Source organism: Emydura macquarii, unplaced genomic scaffold (genome assembly GCF_026122565.2).
Source record: "Emydura macquarii macquarii isolate MOO-44397 ecotype Brisbane River unplaced genomic scaffold, CSIRO-AGI_Emac_v2 contig_1644, whole genome shotgun sequence".
Classification (NCBI taxonomy): Eukaryota; Metazoa; Chordata; order Testudines; family Chelidae; genus Emydura; species Emydura macquarii.
This window is the reverse complement of record NW_027131781.1, coordinates 20,112,938-20,131,529: the sequence shown is the minus strand read 5'-3', so window position 1 is coordinate 20,131,529 and position 18,592 is coordinate 20,112,938. Positions and strand designations below refer to the sequence as shown.

At 39.6% G+C, this 18,592-nt stretch overlaps 1 long non-coding RNA gene across 2 annotated transcripts in view; it reads left to right on the top strand.

Moving 5' to 3' along the window:
* Positions 1–18,592, top strand: part of LOC137158174 (uncharacterized) — a 126,818-nt gene that overhangs the window by 13,683 nt on the left and 94,543 nt on the right. For both annotated transcript variants that reach the window (XR_010921315.1, XR_010921313.1), the window contains exon 2: positions 17,721–17,757. This is a non-coding gene — a long non-coding RNA (uncharacterized lncRNA). The remainder of the gene's footprint in view (positions 1–17,720; positions 17,758–18,592) is intronic.

The window sequence follows — 18,592 nt, the reverse complement described above, 5'->3', positions numbered from 1 at the left end:
GGATTACATAGACTTAATGGTGTGTGGCAGAATGTGGTTAGAGATACAAACTAGCAATGGGTGAAACAAGAAGGTATTTTTGGTTCTGCAGAACCAGGTTAGACATCTTATGGTTTTGCAAACCACAAACCAAAGCTGATTTTGATCTCGGTTATGTAAACTCACCAACATTTGAGTGGAAAAAGGAGTCTGGATTAGTAGTTCCAGTTTTGGCCAATCTGTTTCATAAAAAGATTGGCCATAACTAGGGCTGATTTTGATGCAGCAAAACTCTCTCTAGTCAGAATGAATTGAATCCAGATCTCATTTATCCTCCAAATTTGGGGGGGTAGGTGACTGCAGAAACAGCTCCAGTTTTGTCTCATCTCTGACATAAACTATACAGTACCTAGTTTGTCACCGTAATCCATAGTGTACTAAAACTGGTTTCTTCTCACTGTACTCATTATAGATACAGCAATTCAGCTGTCACCGTAATGAAAGGACAAGGCTGTGTTGGTATTTTAAATTTTGAAAAGCACAATATATAACACTTTTGATTAGGAACATTCTCTCAAAATGATTCTGTGTTCCTGTAATGACTGCATACAAAGTGTTAATAACATAACACAGCTTCATGCGCGCAAGAACAGATGTCCTGTGGCAAAGTTTAAATAAGACTGGAAGAAATTAACAGTCATCCTGTTTTCTAATGCACAGCAAATGAAACATTGAACTGCAAATGGGGGCTCCTGCTTGGATGCTTATTTCTCCTCCCCCTCATTATTAAACAAAGAGAAAACTTAGAACACAATAAAAATAGAAACTGATGTGATTCCATTTGTTCATTTTTATCCTGGAGTGGAGCTGCATTTGCTGATCCATATTCTTCACATAATTGCCAATGAACTGAGCTCACCTTTCATCTCTGAAGCACAACTATTAATTGTATAAATGCAATGCATAAAAGCATGCAACATGACCCCAGTGGCAATTTCAGAACATCGTAACCGTGACATGTCATTGAACCATTATCTCACTCATTAAACCATTATCTGTCCATGAAATTATATGAATGCACCAAAATTTGGGTGGATGAAGGATCTGGATAAATGATTCCAGGTTTGGCCAGTTTGTTTCAGATAGAGATGGGAGAAAATCAGGGTTGACTTGGATCCAAGTCCCACTTATCTAACCCACAAAAATCTAGGAACATATGTTACATCTAGTAGCTTCATAAGTGTATAGTACATTTCCATCCTGTCAATATTCAAAGGTAAGTACATATACAGGGCCTGAATCTCCTTCCACTTACACAAGTACAATTCAGGAATAACTCCATTTAAGTTATTGGAATAATACCAGTGCTATAAGAGGATAATTAGGTTTATGAATATTCAGAATACCACAAGATGTCACACCCAGGCGTCTCTCCTTTTAGGGTAAGATTTTTTTGACAACTGTCATGATTTTTTAAAATTTATTTGTGTTTCACAGGCACACTCAGAGGTGAGGACACCTTTTAGATGTAAGAAATCTGTCTTCTACATATCCATTTGTGTTCAGACTAGCACCTTAAAAAAACCCAACCACTTACCGGCTAAGGACCTGATCTTGACAAATGGCTACTATTTTTGCAGGCACAATTTTGCATCCATAGTTAATTTTAGGTCCAAATGCTAACAATTAGTTTCCTAACTGTCTGCCAAGCTGCAGGCCTGATTGAGGTACTTTTCAAAATCAGGCTGTAATTCTTTATTGATTTTCAGTGACTGAATTCAGGGTCTATCAAAGTCCATGGGAGTTTTGCCATCTACTATGTAACTGAAATGAGACTCTAGGCCAGGGGTTCTCAAACTTTTTTTGCTGGGACCTCCTTTGAAAATATTTCAGGCTTCTGCCAACACCCCCCCCCAAAAGTAATGCCCCCCATGCCATGCCACCCTTACCAGCATGCATGGGGGCTGACAGCTTGCGATCTCCCCTTTCCCCCCATAATAATCTCGCAACCCCCTGAGGTCACGACAGCCAGTTTCAGAACCCTTGCTCTTGGCTGAGAATCTGGTCCATGGATATTGAGACCTATATATTCAGAAATGACTAGTTATTTTTGGTGCCCAGCTGGAGATAATTTTAAAGGGGGTGATTTTTAGAGGGTGACTCTCAGCACTTTCTGTCAGATCACTTTGAGGTATTTGAATTTGAGCTCCCACAAATTGAGGCACCTAAAATAACTAGTTTCTTTTTGAAACTTTTGGTCCTGGTTTCTTGGGATAACTTTGTGTAGATTATTTTTTGATGGCATCCTTACCTCTTACAGTTAATGTGATGATGGGTTTCAAAGAACAAATAAAGAATGCGATAAATGTGTTGTTCAAAATGTAAGATTGTTTGGAAATACAGCAGAGGGATGAATAGTGGGAAATCCTGTTATGACTCATAAAAGAATAGAATTTCTGCACTGCCAGATTTTTAGCAGACTGAATAACTGTTCTGTCCTGAGGACACTGAGAGCTTGAAGGGTACTGCTGCTGGTATGGCATACTAAGAAGGATGGCCAGCATTTCTGCAGTTCTCAGTAAGCAGGAGATCTCCACAGGTAAGTGTTCCAGACTGTTCAGTCAGTTCAGAAATACCTTTAAGCAGGTTTTTCAGGAACACAACTTAAGACTCCTTTTTAAAGCATGGAAAGCTGACACCACCTGTTCCTGCAGCAAAATGTATAGGAACTTTCTCTCTGACTCAAAAAAAAGATAAGGCTTCTATTTGTGAATGTCAAAAATTAATTATTGATTTTTTTTCTCACCCAGCAAGTAAGGGATGGAAGAGCTAACTCTTCAATTAAATCCTATGTATCAGCTCCTCAATTTTTCATAAAATTAAATTACCAAATGAACACAATGCTCTTTTAAAGTTGCTGCGTTAATTAGACTGCCTTCTCCTAGCTATAATCATTTTGGGGACTTCAGTGTTCTCTGGTCTACTCACTTTCAGTTGGATAATTCCTTATATTCAGTCAGAGATGCTACAGTTAAATTAGCATATTTATAAGTGAACTCTTGGATTATCTAGTTTTCATTTGTCTAGCAAAAGATGAGTTGGAAACATCTATTTGAGTACTTCATCTTTGGAAATGTGCAAGACAAAGATAGGTCTAAACTAGGATACCTTAATAGTCTCTTTCTAAAGCCATTGCATTTATATCAGACTCTTAGACAGGTGTTGGATGAGGATAGACATGAGGCTCCAGACATATTTCAAGCACATGTTTTCAGTTGAGGCAGTGGTGGGGGTAAAATTCCTTGTGGTTATCCGAGGTGTGTATAATTATCGGAGTAGTTAACATTGGTTAAACACAATTGGTGGTCAGGGGAGAGGTACATATAGGGCTATTTATTTTTATGTAGCTAATTCCCATTATTAAATGGAAATATATCCCTTAATTATGTGAACTTCACTGGACTAAATCTTGCAATCGGTTGGTCAGTTTTACTTTTGACCATCACTGAATTCTGCCTCTGATCTCTGTTTTCTCTAGCAGTTAGTTGTCTGTCAAACTTGCTGCATGATGATTTAACTGCCCCCAAGCTGAATATATGTCCTGTTTTAGGGGACAGTTCCCACTTAGGGGAGTCTACAGGCCAGATCCTGAGCAATGATATATTGTTTGCAGATCTATACCGGTTGATAATCTGTCCCACAATCTGAGGCCCCAAGAAAATAGAAGTTTTATTTCTCAAGAACTTTGTGTGTCAAAGCAGTTTGTTTCTGGAAAGAGACATTTCTAGATTTCAGTCTGTTTTAATATAATCTTTGGTTTGATCTTTGTGAAGAATTACAACAGAGGATGCTTGTGTCACCATAGCAGTACACCAGAAGGAGAAGAACATGAGTGTGAACACAGAAGTAGATACAAAACCAAGAAATTATGTCACTTGAAATCACCACGAAAGCTATGAAATATTAACTTGTCAGCTACGTCCTATAGACTAGTGGCAGGTAGAGTGAGGCCAACCCTGCTTTTATTTACATTAGTGGCATTATGTTGATTTCAGTGGAGTGGCACCAGTGTAAATGAAAGCAGAATTTGGCCAGATAGAGAGCTAAGACAGAGTTGAGGAACAAGTCTTTCAAGACTGGAATGCATCCTCCAACCAATTAGACAGGAAATAAGATAGATTTCAATATATTTGTCCCACTTATCCTGTAAACAGTAGGTTTTAATGAGAAATGTGGTAAGCAGTTTAGAATATTGGTTGAAGTATGATGAATGAGTTCCTGATTACAATTAGCAGCTCTTTGGGCGCTTAAAGACATAAATTTAAGGAACCTGAATTTTGAAAGGATTTACTATGGGCTTGATCCTGTGCCAAAGCTCATATTTATTTTAACGGTGCAGATATAGGGTTCCAGAAGTAGACTAAGGACAGAGCTGACTTTTTTTCTCCACATGAACATTGGGCCAAGTGCTGCAGCCCTTACTCTCACATGTTGTCTCGTGAAACTCAAGGATGAAGGTTTGATTCTGCATGGTGTTAAGCACTCTGGGCCCCAGTCCTGCAAAGTACATGTTTAAGTATGCGCTAGTCCCAGTGAAATCATTAGGACTGAACTTGAAGCATGTAGGTAACAAATTGATCAGGCCAGAGCACGAGGTTGAACCCCAATCCCTTAAGTAATGGATGGTTCAGGCCCCTAATGCAGGAGAGCTGATGCTTTTTATTAAATAAAAAGCCTTGTCTTTAGTATGTATGCAGTGTTGGAGCCAGGTTGGTCCCAGGATAGTAGAGACACAAGGTGGGTCACCTGAAGATGAGCTCTGTGTAAGCTTGTCTCTCTCACCAACAGAAGTTGATCAAATAAAAGATATTACCTCACCTATCTTGTCTGTCTTTTAATAGTTATTTTTTAAAAATATTCTCAAATCTTAAACTTTCCTCCCCTACACTTGGCAAAATACATAAATAAAATCACACAAAGTGAACTAAAAAATAAACTCTTAAGACTTGTATTCTTTTGTCACATATATTCTTGTTTAATGCATTAAGAAGATAGCCTTCATTTTATGAGACTTTTCCCTCAGAAATACATTTCCTTTTCACTTCTCATTTGGTCTCCCTGTTGTATGCCTCATCTGTCTCAAAACTGGGAGTGACAATTGCCCACAGGGCTTTCACATCTCTTTGAACTAAGCATGAGAGAGCATGTTTCATTTTAGAAGATTTTTTGGAATACTTTTCTTACCTGACGTGTCTCAGGCACAGGATGAACATCCACATCTTCAAATGTAACCCTTTTTGCCAGACAGAGCCGGCAGCAGCAAAGGGCCGGGTTCTATATCTAGGGGTTCCTGTCAATGATACAACACCAAATCACCTTGAGCCCCCACCCAGACACCTGGGAAATCACAAACTATCCCCTGGGCACCCCCAAAAGGCAATGCTTCCCCTCTCGCAAGCACAGAGGCTGAGTGTAGAAAGTAAACCTTTTAAATAAAAGGAAGTAACATAGCACTGGTTTGGGAAAACAGTGCAAACAGAATTCATGAACACAATGAACCAAACCCACCCCACCCCAGAGTACGTGGGGCGTGTCCTTCACCTCTCACTTCTTGCTTTCCTCTGCCCTACTGACTTCTTGGTTGTGGGGCTCTGCCAGTCCCCTCTGCTGACTCCTGCTGCCTGCCAGATGTGGGCTTGATTGGTCCCCTCTGCTGCCTGCAGGCCCCCCCTCTGCTGCTGGCTCCACTACCTACAGGCTCCCTCTGGGCTCCCACTGCCTCCGGGCCTCGCCGAGTCCCCTCTGTTCCTGCTGCCTCTAGGCCTCGCCGAGTCCCCTCTGCTGACTTCTGCTGCCTTCGGGCCTCACCGAGTCCCCTCTGCTGGTAGTCAGCCTCTTTGAGTTTCCCAGTTCCTTTAGCGATTTCAGCTCTCTTAGTGAGTTTCAGCTGTCAGCTTTCATTCATGGGAAAGCCTTCTGCTGACACAGGAGCAATGTCCCTGCTTTTAACAAAACAAAAGACTTCAAAATGAATCATTAATTCTGCCTTTTAACAGTGGGAGGAAACAGTCAATCCATGCCCAAGGGTAGCCCGTTATCAGGGCTGCTGCAATCTCAGCAGGCATGGAGGAAGGAACCACAGTAGCTAGGGCAGCGCTCCAGACATCTTGTGATGCTGCTGACTCGGCGGGCAGGACCATAGCCTCCCCTATCTGTATGAGAAGGTGCTCGTGGCTGCAATCCTCGGGCCTGTCCCAGGAGGTGCAGCAGTCTATTCAGGACCTCCCCTTTGATGGGTCGGCCCTATTCTCCGACCAGACCAATGCAAAGTTGCACGGTCTGAAGGACTCCAGGGACATGTTTCGCTCCCTGGGCCTTTACACACCTTAGTTTTCCAGGCGTCAGTCACGGCCCCAGGCGCAGCAGCAGCCAAGCCCTCCGCCCAGGCCTTTTCAACTCTATAGGAATAAGGATAGGAATAGGGGGTTTAAAAGAAGAAATCAGCCCCCTAGCTCATCCTCAGCTCCCCAGCAGGGGCCCTCCAGGATGTCAGGCAACCAGAGGAGGCAATTTGGATGGTCCTGTGACCCGTCTGTGCCTAGGGTAGCCACCTGAAAATGCCAAGGTCAGGGCAGGCTGTAAAAGGAGGGCAAATTCTCCCAGCACGGGTGGGTGACACTGAAGTTGTCTTGTAAGTTGTTATATTGTTGTATATGATTTATTTTTGGGGAGGGGTTAGTATAGGGTGACCAGATAGCAAGTGAGAAAAATCAGGACGGAGGTAAGGGAATAATAGGTGCCCATATAAGAAAAAGCCCCAAATATGGAGACTTGTCCCTATAAAATCAGGACATCTGGTCACCCTAGCTTAGTAGGAAGTCAACTCCTGCCTGTGTGTGCTGGAGATGTTACCTGCAGTGTTAGAATAAATCCTGTGATTCTATAAATTAGTATTACGATAGATGATATTTAAAATGTAAATAAAGTATAGATTGGTTTCTCTTTCCTAGAACACTTAGCATCAAGTTTTGAATTTAGTGGGTTTTTTTGCAGGACTGTAGAATTATTAATGAATAATATTTCTTTAACTGTAGTGTCTAGACCTTCCAACTGAGATTGGGGTGCCATTGTAATAGTCTCTGTATGGACTCACAGTGGAAAACAATCCCTACTCTGAAGAGTTTACTATCTAAATAGACAGAGAAGAGTAAGACAGGAAATTGAGGCATATAAAGGAAAAGTGTCCAAAGTCATGCAGCATATCAGTGGCAGACCTGGAAGCAGAATCCAGGGATGAAATCCTGCACCCACCAAAGTCAGTGGCAAAACTTCCACTGGGCCTGAACGTCAGTGGGATCAGAATATCACCCCAGGATTTCTGACTTCTTCCCTAATGCCCTATCCACTGGACCATGCTGTCTTGTTTACAAAAGCAGATTCCTATGCAGTATTTACTTTATACAAATTACTAACATTTTTTTCTCAAGGGTTAAAAAAATCACATCACTGTAACTATAGTGGAATCAATGAATGGGGGAAAAAAGTCTTCCAAATATGTCAAGCCTGGAAAACTAACACATCTGGAAATGAACAAAGGTTATTGTCTGGGATTTTTTAATGACTAACTCCCTAAGGCCCCTTTGAAACTGCCAGTCATTATGATTATTTATTAAATGTCCATGGTGTGCTGAACACAGTTCAAACATGTGAGAACACATTGTTCCTGACCCAAAGAGCTAACTTACAAAGGCATATTTTTTTAAGTTGTGGGTTTCTTCACTCTGGCTTTGACAAGCTATGTTTTTGTATGCTTAAATATTTTATTAACACTATCCTTTATTATATGAAAGATACAGAAGCTAAAATACATACTTACTCTATTTAAATCCACTTAGTGGTGATGCATATTAAGTACCTATATGACAGAACATTTTTGATTCATGTCAGTTTAATGCAAATCACCTTGCAAACAGGATAATATTTTCTCTGGTGTAATATTTCTAAAGGAAATCCATTCACATTTTACACTGGCAAAAGGAAATTGTGTTCAATTCCAGTTGTTTTCAAGCATGTATATCCATACATAATTGAACTGTTCCCTTCTCAAAAGATAAATGCAATTTGATTATGAAATATGTAGTGCTTCAATATTTAAGTGTTGTAAATTCAGTACCCTGGTTTAAGGAATAGACATTTTGGTGACATTTAAACCACTTCATAATTTATACCTGTTGATAATGTCAATTGGAAGCCAAAGCACAAACTTAATCTTTCTTTGAAATGGTAACTTTTGTGGTTTTTGTGTTAGTTTCAGTGTGTGACCTACAATTATTTATGCATCGGTTATTGTGTGAGCTGCAGTGATTCATTAAAACAACCTTTGTTGATGATAAAAAACCAAAGAGTGATTAATCATTTGGTTCAGTCTGTAACAAATTTAATGTTCAAGCTTTACATGATCTGCTTTGATGGTCGGTGACTGACACAGAGTAAAGTAATGAAACAAAAAGACAAAAATAGCCATATAACGTACTGTGGGAAGGTGCTTAGATAATACAGTGATGGAGGCATTATCAGAACCTATATAGAACAGAACAGTCTAGTAAAAAGCTCTTTCAAATTCAACATCCATTTAAAATACTCCTTTATCAGGCCAGCACTAGCATACATGCAAGACTATATTTAAGAGTTCTATTATCCTAGAAAGCACATGTTTTGGGCCTTTATTATCAATTCTTCTGAAAAGACAAAGTTTAAAAAAAAAAAAAAAAAAAAGACCAGAGTCAACAAATTATATTCTTGAGAGTTGCTGTAAAACAGATTAGAATGTCAAACATAAATGCAAATAAGGAAATGACTTTACCTGGAAATTGCTTTTTTCCCCGTTCTTTCCCTATTTTCCTATTTTGCCTTTAAAAAAATTCCTTGTCATCTCTCACTATCACCATTGTACTCAGATACCACCGTGATGGGCATGATATACAAACCTAGAGCCAGCTGCGCGAGGAGCCTAACACTGAGTAAGATGCTGTAAAGTTATTCACTTTGGCTCAAATCTTGATTCTGAGAACAAAGCCTGACTGAAAGGGATTTGCTCATGGGAATTACAGTGGCAGTAGGAGAAGATGGAATTCTCAGCTGCTGCTGCTACAGCCTCTGGGTAGGTGTAGTGGGCAAGGCTTTCTGCACAGTCCCTAGGAAGATTAGCGTCCCAGCAACTCTGCTCTACATGTACTCATTCTACTGGTGTGCCAGCATTTCACCCTTCCCCAGATGAGCAATGGAAACCTACCAGTAAGACTTTCTCTGCAGTGGGGTGCAGAGCCCATCTCCAAAGAGCTGATTGGTAAATGGTATTTCACACACACAAATTCAAAAGAAACACGCTACTGCTTCTTCTTTTTTTTTTTTTTAAGTCTGCAGAGGTTTTCATCAAACTGGATAATGTAGAAAGAAATTTAAAAAAGCATGAAAATTATTCATTTCTAAATAAACAGCCGTTTTTCATTTGTAATAATTTGTCCAAAAATGTTTGCCTAGGTCTACTTCTAAGGCATCCTTGCTGCTTTGCTTTATCTCATTCAACAGACCCACAGCTCTTCAGCTACGCTTGGCTCTAATATGCCCACTTGATGTTGTACAAGGTTTGGCCATATTTTATTTAATGATGAAAAAGACCGGCATATACACTATATGAGCATGTCAAAAGAAGTTGACATAAGCCTAGGTAGTTTTGCAGATGTCTGTTAGGGAATCAAGCAAAACTACTTTGCGGCTTCTTCATTACTTTTGTACAAGTAGATTATTTGAGTATGATGCCGCTGGGCAAAAACTGAAAGAGAAAAACCCACTCCTCCTTACTCTCAGAAGGGTTTTCCTTAAATCACCAATATAGTCCCTTCAGTGACTTATGTTCACATAATTAAACCCCCTTGGATATAGTTGCAATATTTTGTGATTTATGGTATAGAGAAAATCTAGCAGGCAACTCAGTGTTTTGTTGATTCATTGGAGTGTAGCTTAACTTCAGCATAAAGAGATTTCACTTCTCATACAACGTGTCAATCCATTCCTCCTCCTCCTCCTTCTCCAAAAAAAAAAAAAAAAAACCCCCAAAAAACCCACCCAAGAATAAATGAACATCTATATTATCAACATTATAGTTCTATATAGCTTGGGGGAGGGAAAGCATACTCTTTAAACTATGAAAATATGTATAGTTGATATGGTTTTTCCATTATAATTTGAAATATACAGTATAGGAAAAGGATGCCAAAAAAACCTAATGGACAGGAAATGTTGCTCGCAGATCTTCTCAGCCACAGATAAGCTTTGCCAGGGGCTAGGGCCACAACTTGCTCAGATGACTAGAACACATTAGGAAGGGGAAAAAATGCTGCCCATATTTTGCTGGTAACATAAACTGGGAAATTTTAACAGAATTAGATGCCCAACTCATTGAATTTAAATGGGAGTTGAGTGCCTAACTCCTTTAGGCTCTTTTGAAAATCCTAGCCATAATTAATAACATCTTTGATTTCAGTGGAATCAGTATTGGGCCTGTGTTCTGACTGCTGGTGCTAATGTTAACTTAGTTGAATGATGTTGGTAAAATGTGCTGTACTGTGAATTATTTAAGAAAGAAATTCAGGACAGTGATAGAGACTCAATCAGCTATGCAAAAGAGTCGTTGACAATAGAAAGATGCATCTTCCCTCACTGTGGAAAATATGTAACTCCTATTGACTTTAGTGGGAGATATTTTGTATGCGTGGCAGGGTAGCAGTACCCCCAGAAGTAGTACGTGTTGACAGCCTATTTCCTTTCAGCTTGCTCAACTTCCCTTAGATCTTTTTCAAATGATTTCACAAGATGGGGCTGAAGGAAACCCCAGTTTTGTGAACTGTGTGAAATAAACAATATTAAAAAATACAACTAGTGTGAAATTTTACACGAGTCAAAGGCGGGGTCAGAGGGAGATGGACAGCAGGTCAAGTGAGAAGCAGGAAGAGGAGTTCAGACTGCAAAACTCCTGATCAGGAGACATACGTTGCACCTACTCTGTTTGACTCTAACCAGTCAGTAGACAGGGTGATAAAGTCAGCTCAGACACATTGTTCCAGTAATACAACACACAAAGAAGGACTTTAATAATTTGGATCAAAGAACTCTTCACAACTTGCTAGTGGGTGATAGAGTATCATTGAGTGCAACCTTGTATTTTTTGAGGACTGTATTATGTCCTATATAATAAATATTTACAAACAACAGAAACACCTGCATTCATAATGCAGTGTCTGAGATCTCTAGCTGGGGAAAGAAGGGACTCAGCTGTGAGAGGAAAAGAGGGCCATCTGCAAGAAGCCCTGGCCTTAGCTAATGCTAGCCATGGTCTACAGACTGTTAAGCTGACTTGATTTAGGCAAAATATTCCATTATGTCCAAATTATCCAAACTTCAGTTTTCTGTATAACAGTAATTTGTGTTAACAAGGAACAAATCCTGGGCAGAGTTCTGAGACTGTAAATTGGAGATAGGGATGGGCACAAGCTTGTAAAAGGAAAGAAAGGAATATATTCTTGCAAGACTCCGGGGCAGTTGAAAGTGAAAGCTACTGAATCTTACTGGCCAGCCACTGGGAATGGTGACCTGAGTGAGACAATATTTCTGTTCAATTTTCTACCAGTGACAACAATAAAAAAACAAGACTAGATATCTGGATTAAAAATATATTATTCCCAAATGCCTAATGGCTGATAGTGTTATCATCTATCCTTTCTCCTACCCAATCATCAGGCTTGCTTTCATATACTTTTACAGCATTTAGAGTCTGATTCAAAGCCCACTGATGTCAATACAAAAAACTTCCAGTAACTTCATTAGGCTTCAGATCAAGCCTATTGCCTGCACTACATTTGGCCTTTTACTAAGGTCAAGGCTCATTGGAATTAGACCTTTATTATCTCTGATCTCTGACCACTCTTGTAAAGATATTTTCTAATAAGTGTTTTGCATTCATTCAGCAGACATTTTTCAAATAGCCATTTTTCTATCATCAGCCGCAATAGAGAATTGGTGCTCCTGTCACAGATAGTGCTCAAATGGGTGAGGAAATGAAATATTCATTGCCAGAAGAATTATGTGAAAGTGGTGAAAAACTTTTCTTAAAAGTGTTCACTATTTTGCTTTTTGTAAAATTCATGAGGACAGGGTTTTTCCTACTGGCAAACGTTCCAATATAGCACCAGACCCAACCTACCACCATGCAAAACAGCCTCCAGTCACCATCTTAGTAATGTCTTTTGTGTATCAAAAGAGAAGAATTAGAAAATACTGTCTGCGGCTGTTACTACTGCTGCCTTCCTCCTTCCAGGGTCTGGAAAATGTCTCTCAAAGTCTAGTGACTTTTGAATCTCCTGTGATGTGGAGTCTCACTTTGGAATGGATACTTATGTGAACCTCTTTGCTCTGAAACTCAGACTGGACATATCAAGAAAGCAGGCTTACTAATAAGATTCATGGTATTCTTGGGGGAGGAATGAAAACAGCCAATTTCTTGCATTTTTTTCAGAATATCTTCTTTCACCTGGGCTGAAACCAGGAAGCAGAGAGGTTAAAATAAAATAATTGTTAAAAAATAAGTTAAAATATATGATCTTTTAAGACTTGGATCAAGTTTTCCTCGAAGGTTCAGAGTGGGCCTTTACATTTCAATTCATTTAATTTATCCCTGGACAGAACATGAGCAGCAGTCAGCATCATTATATGCTACATATTTTCAATGTCACTAAGTATCACTTCTATCACCTTATGAATCAAGTGTTAAAAAGAAAACAGGGCTGACCTAGTGGTCTGGAGTCGTGCTCCGCAGAGCTCTTCAGGTGACCCATATTTAATGAGAGCAGCCGTATCTGGGGCCATTGAAGAAGTGCTTTCACTTTTACCGTGCAAGCAATGCCAGCATAAATTATAGTTATAACAATAGTCCTATCCTACTATGACCAGATAAAGTGAAGTAAACAAAGTAGGTCATGTACTTCACAGCACAACACAATATGCTGTGGAGAAATGGGCTTTGATGCAGAAAATATTATTGTGGTGTTTTGTCACTTTTCCCGTTTTGCAAAAAGGAGAGAACTAAGGAGCATATGGGGATTTGCTGAAGCTAAGTGGCAAGAATTCTCTCACATCCCTTCCAGATGGCTTAGACTTTCCTTGGAATTGACTGCCTCATGTGAAATTAGCTCGCTGTTGATTCTCATTTAATAACAGTTGCAAAGGTGAAGAGGTGATTAATCTGGCAGAAAAGTCATGAGAGCAGAGAGATGTCTTTCTTGCAAAATAGTTAATACTGAGGGAAAGTTTTTTAGCTTGAGCAGAAGGCGATGACTACAAATAAGCCATTGGATTTACTATGTGTATTCAAACATGAGATGGCACACATAGAAGAGGGATGTATTTCCTACCTAGGTGAGGCTTTATTTCCTTTTTAAAAAACATGCTACTGGTTATAATAAAGAACAAATTCTGGCTGGATTCAGGCACGTTGCTCAAGAAAGTTCTAAGATTGAAAGAACAAGGTGTTTTAGAGATCAGGATTTGACAGCTGTGCAGGGAACTAGCAAAGATTATAAATTGTGTGGTTGTTTTGTGATGATAACTAACAGTAACGAAGGTTTATGATGAAATCATTAAATTCCCTGTAGCCCATAATACTAGACATTACAGAATATTAAAGAAATGTGCAGATCCCTCCAACATTTCATGCATAAGGGCTAGAGAGGGATCCCACACTTCTCGTTCTGTGGCTGAGGCAAGTAAACTGACTCAAAAAATAAGATTCCTTCACTTAACTTTTTCTCTCTTCTCTAAAGCGGTAATTTTTCCTCAACCCTAGAGTCAAAACTTGTTCTATACATGGGTGAGCAGTGTGAATTCTGACTCATAACCAGTTTTAAAAGCATAACTTTTGTGTTGTCCATAAGTCAATGAGGATTTTTATTGCACAGAAGAAAACAGGAAACAATTACTAACTTCATGCTGTCATTTTCTTTATCCCATGCTAACTTGGAGTCTTATCAGTAACTTGAGTTGAATTAGTACGGATGACGTATTGCCAAACCAAGCTGTTAAAAATCAGCACCCGCCTCCAAAAAATCATGAGTTTGGTTTAAAAATCATGAGATTAAAAAAAACCCCATCTATTTTGGGCTGTTTATATTCACTGGTTTCTATGGTATTAGGTCACATTTTCAAGAGTTTCTCTGCCATCAGGAAGGCTAGAAAATTGCTTTCTAAGAGTCTCCAGAGGCAGTCTGCATAATGGACTTCTCCAGAGCCAGGGACCCTAAGAGCCCGCACTGTCAAGGTGCTGCAAACCTGGGAGGTGGGATGCGTGGAACTCCCAGGGCTTCCTGACTCATCAGACATGCTGCCCAGAAAATGCAAGCTTGGGCTTTCTGGGATCCCAGGCTATGTCTTCACTGATGGCGGCAAATTTGCCGCCGTCAGATCGACTTCTCTGGATCGATTGAGCAGTCAGTGAAGACCTGCTCAGTCCATCCAGAAATCGACATATTAAGACCACCTCCCCAAGTAGTGTGGCACTGCATCGATGCTGTTTCTGTTGGCACAGTGCAGTGAAGACGGTGCGCAGAAGAGAAGCAGAGAAGTCAATGGGAGTTACGCAAGTTTTTTGCATAGCTTGCGTAACTCTGGTCGACTGCCGCCGAATCTCGGAGTTAAGTGAAGACAAGCCCCCAGACTCTCAGCTCCCCATCAGTCCACCAGGTGGGTGAGCTGGCAGGAAACCAGGCAGGTTTCCAACAAAAACCTCCTTCCCTGGCAGGGTTCCCTCAAAAACCTGTCTGGTTTCTGGTGGAATTTTGCTGAAATTGACATGGTCCTGTGGAACATTTACTTTTCATAAATCAGCAAATTCCAAGAAAAGCATTTTGTTGAAAAAATTCTAGTCAGGTCTAGTAGGGATTATTTTCTCATAATTCAGTCGTAGTAGTAGCTTAGGCTTTGGCGCCTTTACATCAAATATTACTGGGGTGCAGTAGCTTGCCTTGCTGGAAGAATACAACTGGTGCATTATTTTTGGAACTCAAGCTCTGTACAGCTGAAAATCCAATTTCCACATCTGGCCAACTCCAATTAATTTGGCAATCAAGTATCTGATTTTCCTTTCAACTAGGATAATGTCTGTAGTATAATGATACAGGAAGAAATAAGAAGTCCAGAACATACCCTGGTCCTCTTTAAGAACTGAAGGACCAAGAGCTCTACAATTATAACATAACTACAATGTCTAAAGAAAATGTTGCCATTCATAAATAGTGTGGTCATCCCCAAATCATGCTGATAAAAGTACTTTAAGGAACATCACACCAATGTGGGCTCTCTCTCTAAATCTCACCAACAGTACAAATGAGTGATGAAATAGTTTAATTATAAGGTGGTCAATACAGCTTGTAACTAGCCTCATCTTACACAAGAAGGGAGCAGCTGTTTTTCTTTCAGTACACAATAAACAATGTTAATTTCAATGACTTTAGTGGTGAATTTGGACAGGCAGTTAGTCTTTTATATGATCTCATACATTCTGTTAGGTTCAAAATACTTTGAAATGGCTGTGCTATTTACATTTTTAAAATTTTCACTTTTTTTCTGTTACACAAAATTCTATGCCCAACATAAAACGTTAAATAACTTAACGCACCTTTATGAATCCTGAATATTTTGTCTGGTTCATTAGAAACCTCAATCTTTTAATTCTAGAATGGCAAAACACATAAGGTCTGATCTGCAAATGCTGCTGGACGTTAATCATGGGAGCAGTTTTGTTACTTTCAAATGGGATTATTCATATGAGCCAGGAATACTAACAGCAATCAAGATTTGATGGATCAAGCCCATAGCATTTTAAGGGTTCTTTGTTATTGTTAAGCAACAGTGATTTACTTTTAATACTTTTTTTACTTTTTTTTTGTTTTAAATTTGCAGATAGCTAGTGTTTACTGAGGGCTAAGCTATTTTTGATGTTTAAAAAAAGTTGTGCTATTGAAAGCTAGAATGTGCTTGGTCCTTGCATAGATAAGCAATGGCCTTCCATTGAACCTTCTTGAAGAAGAGCCAGGCGCAACTGCACTCCTGGTACTGCCAGGCGGTGCGCATGGAATAGAGAAGGCCAAAGAGAAGACGGGGCAGTGGAGTATCCTCAAATCTAATCAGAATCAGGTTTTCTTTATCACCCTGAGCACGAGAAACCTTTTCTAAATGAAAGCTGAGATTGTCATGTATTCACATGAATCCAGCAACTGGGACTTTAAAAAAAACTCCAAATATGAAACTTATGATAAAATTGTGAAAGTTGGCAATACTGTCTATTTGCTTTGGCTTAATAGAAGAACGTGTCTTCTGTTAACAGTTTAATCTGAAGAAATCAGGAAAAAGAACAAGGAATACTTGTACACTTTCTACGTTTCTAATTTAGACCCAAACACCCTTTTGTTAATAACCCTGAAGCATCTCTTCTGCATACAATTTGCTTTCGTTTAGGAAAGCTGTTTTCAATTAAAGATATTTATAAAGAAAATTATTTTCTGGCATTGTTTACATGCCAGCACTGAGTTGTTATAAAAATAACAAAAGTGTAAAGGGACAATGCGGCAGGCAATTTCCAGAGCACATCTCCTTTTGACAGCAGCTGCTGTGTACTGCCTTAGATTATTATTGCAGTATTTACAGATTCAGGTCTGATTCTGATCTCTCTGACATCAATGGAATTGAACCCGTGTGAAACTTGTGAGGGTAGAATAAGGCCCTAAAGTCCTGCATTGCCTCCTTAGACAAAACTTCCGCTGCCCTTAAATAACAGAGTAACTTTTCAGGCTGGCATAAGGCTGAGGAAGTAGAGTTGGAGAGGCAGCACTTAGGGTTTAACAATGTGCAATAATAATAGATCAGAGCTTGTTGCAAGATAATAAGAAATCAGTTAGTTATCTTATGAGAGGTGATTTTTGCACGGGTGGCAAGTTAACCCTCACTTCCAAGGGATATGTGGTAAAATAGGCCTTGGTATAAACACACCCTGGATTTGAACTAAATTAGTGGAGTAGCTCCATCTGGAAATCCCCAGGAAATAAATAAATAAATGTTATGCAACTGCAGTACATAGTAAGTATGATTCTGTAGGTGATCAGATTAGTTTTCAATAGACCACCAAATGGTATTCTAGAAGATGGCTCATGGTTAGAATGAGGACAATGAATTTGGATCAAGGATTAAATTGTATGTGCTGCAAGTGAAATAGAAATAATAATAAAAGATACCTGGATACAAACTACAACAAAATCAGAGCATTTAACATTTAGGCAATATGTGGCCGTTGAATCCTCTGCATTCTCTGTGGCTGTTGGAAGAAAGAGGCTCGTTGGCTAGGCTGAGGAGTTGTTATCCAACAAAACTGCAGGTGAGTGCAGAGGAAGCAGTTAATCCACTTATCACAAATGGAGTTTCTGCCTTAGGCAGCCCCTATAGGGGCTTCTGTGGTCCTTTCTTCTGTGGTCCGTAGTTTCTTATGTTGTTAGTTGCTACTGGGGATACATAACTCAGGCAGTATTTGAGAAATATGTCTTGAGGCAATTGATACACGCACGGTTGCTTCAATGGCATAGTGATGGGTGAAAAAGGCCTCATTGTACTGGGAGCTGACGCTGTGCATCTTTTCTCTTCAGCTCCCTCAACAGACTGATCGCCACAGAATGGACCCTGGTAAGAACCTTCTCCCCTTAATTCTATGTCTCTCTGTGCAGAAGCCCCTCTATCAAATAAAGTTAAGTTATGCTTCAGGGACTTCTTTGGAGTTTCTTGACCCCTAGTATGTTTAGATGCCATTAGTACTTTGGGATGTGATAGGTTTTTGAGGAAAATGGGGATATTTATAAAAACACTCCGAACAGTCAGCTTTGATTATAGCTGACTTCCAACACCTGCAGTAGAGATCAGCAGTGCCTTTGAGAGCCTGATATAAAGCAAATGCTCTGCTTGTGAAAATCTTAGTAAAGCGTACAAGGTAGTGGGAGTTTTGTCAGAGAAATATCAAATAAGTGTTGAAACATTGAAATGAGCTAAGGGATCACAGAGATACAGGCATCATTGTAATAAGAGATTACGTGGAGCCTAGTCCTTTAGCCAGAGTCTCACTTCTGTAAAAAGTCCAGGAGCAAACACATTGAATTTTGTGGTGGAACTGGTCTCAAGTTTAATCAGGGTATATCAGCTAACTGTGAATGAGAGAGTGCTCTAGCTGAATGAGTTGAAGAAAAAAGTGTACCTAGAGCATAGATTCAAATTAAACTCAGTTGCTGCCACCAAAATGCTGTTTGCATGTAGATGTACCTAATTCTGAACGTCATTCAAGATTTTTTGTAAGAGAGTGTTTAGCAAATGAAAAGCTTAGAGGCATCCATTGTTAGCTGCTAGAAGCTTATGAAAAAGTTTGAGGTTTAGAAGACGAGTGTTTTCACAAATGTTCGTAGCGTGGGCTGTCAGAGCTTGGCAAATACCGTGTGTAGGGCTGTATTTTTAGGTAAGTTAGTTAAACAGA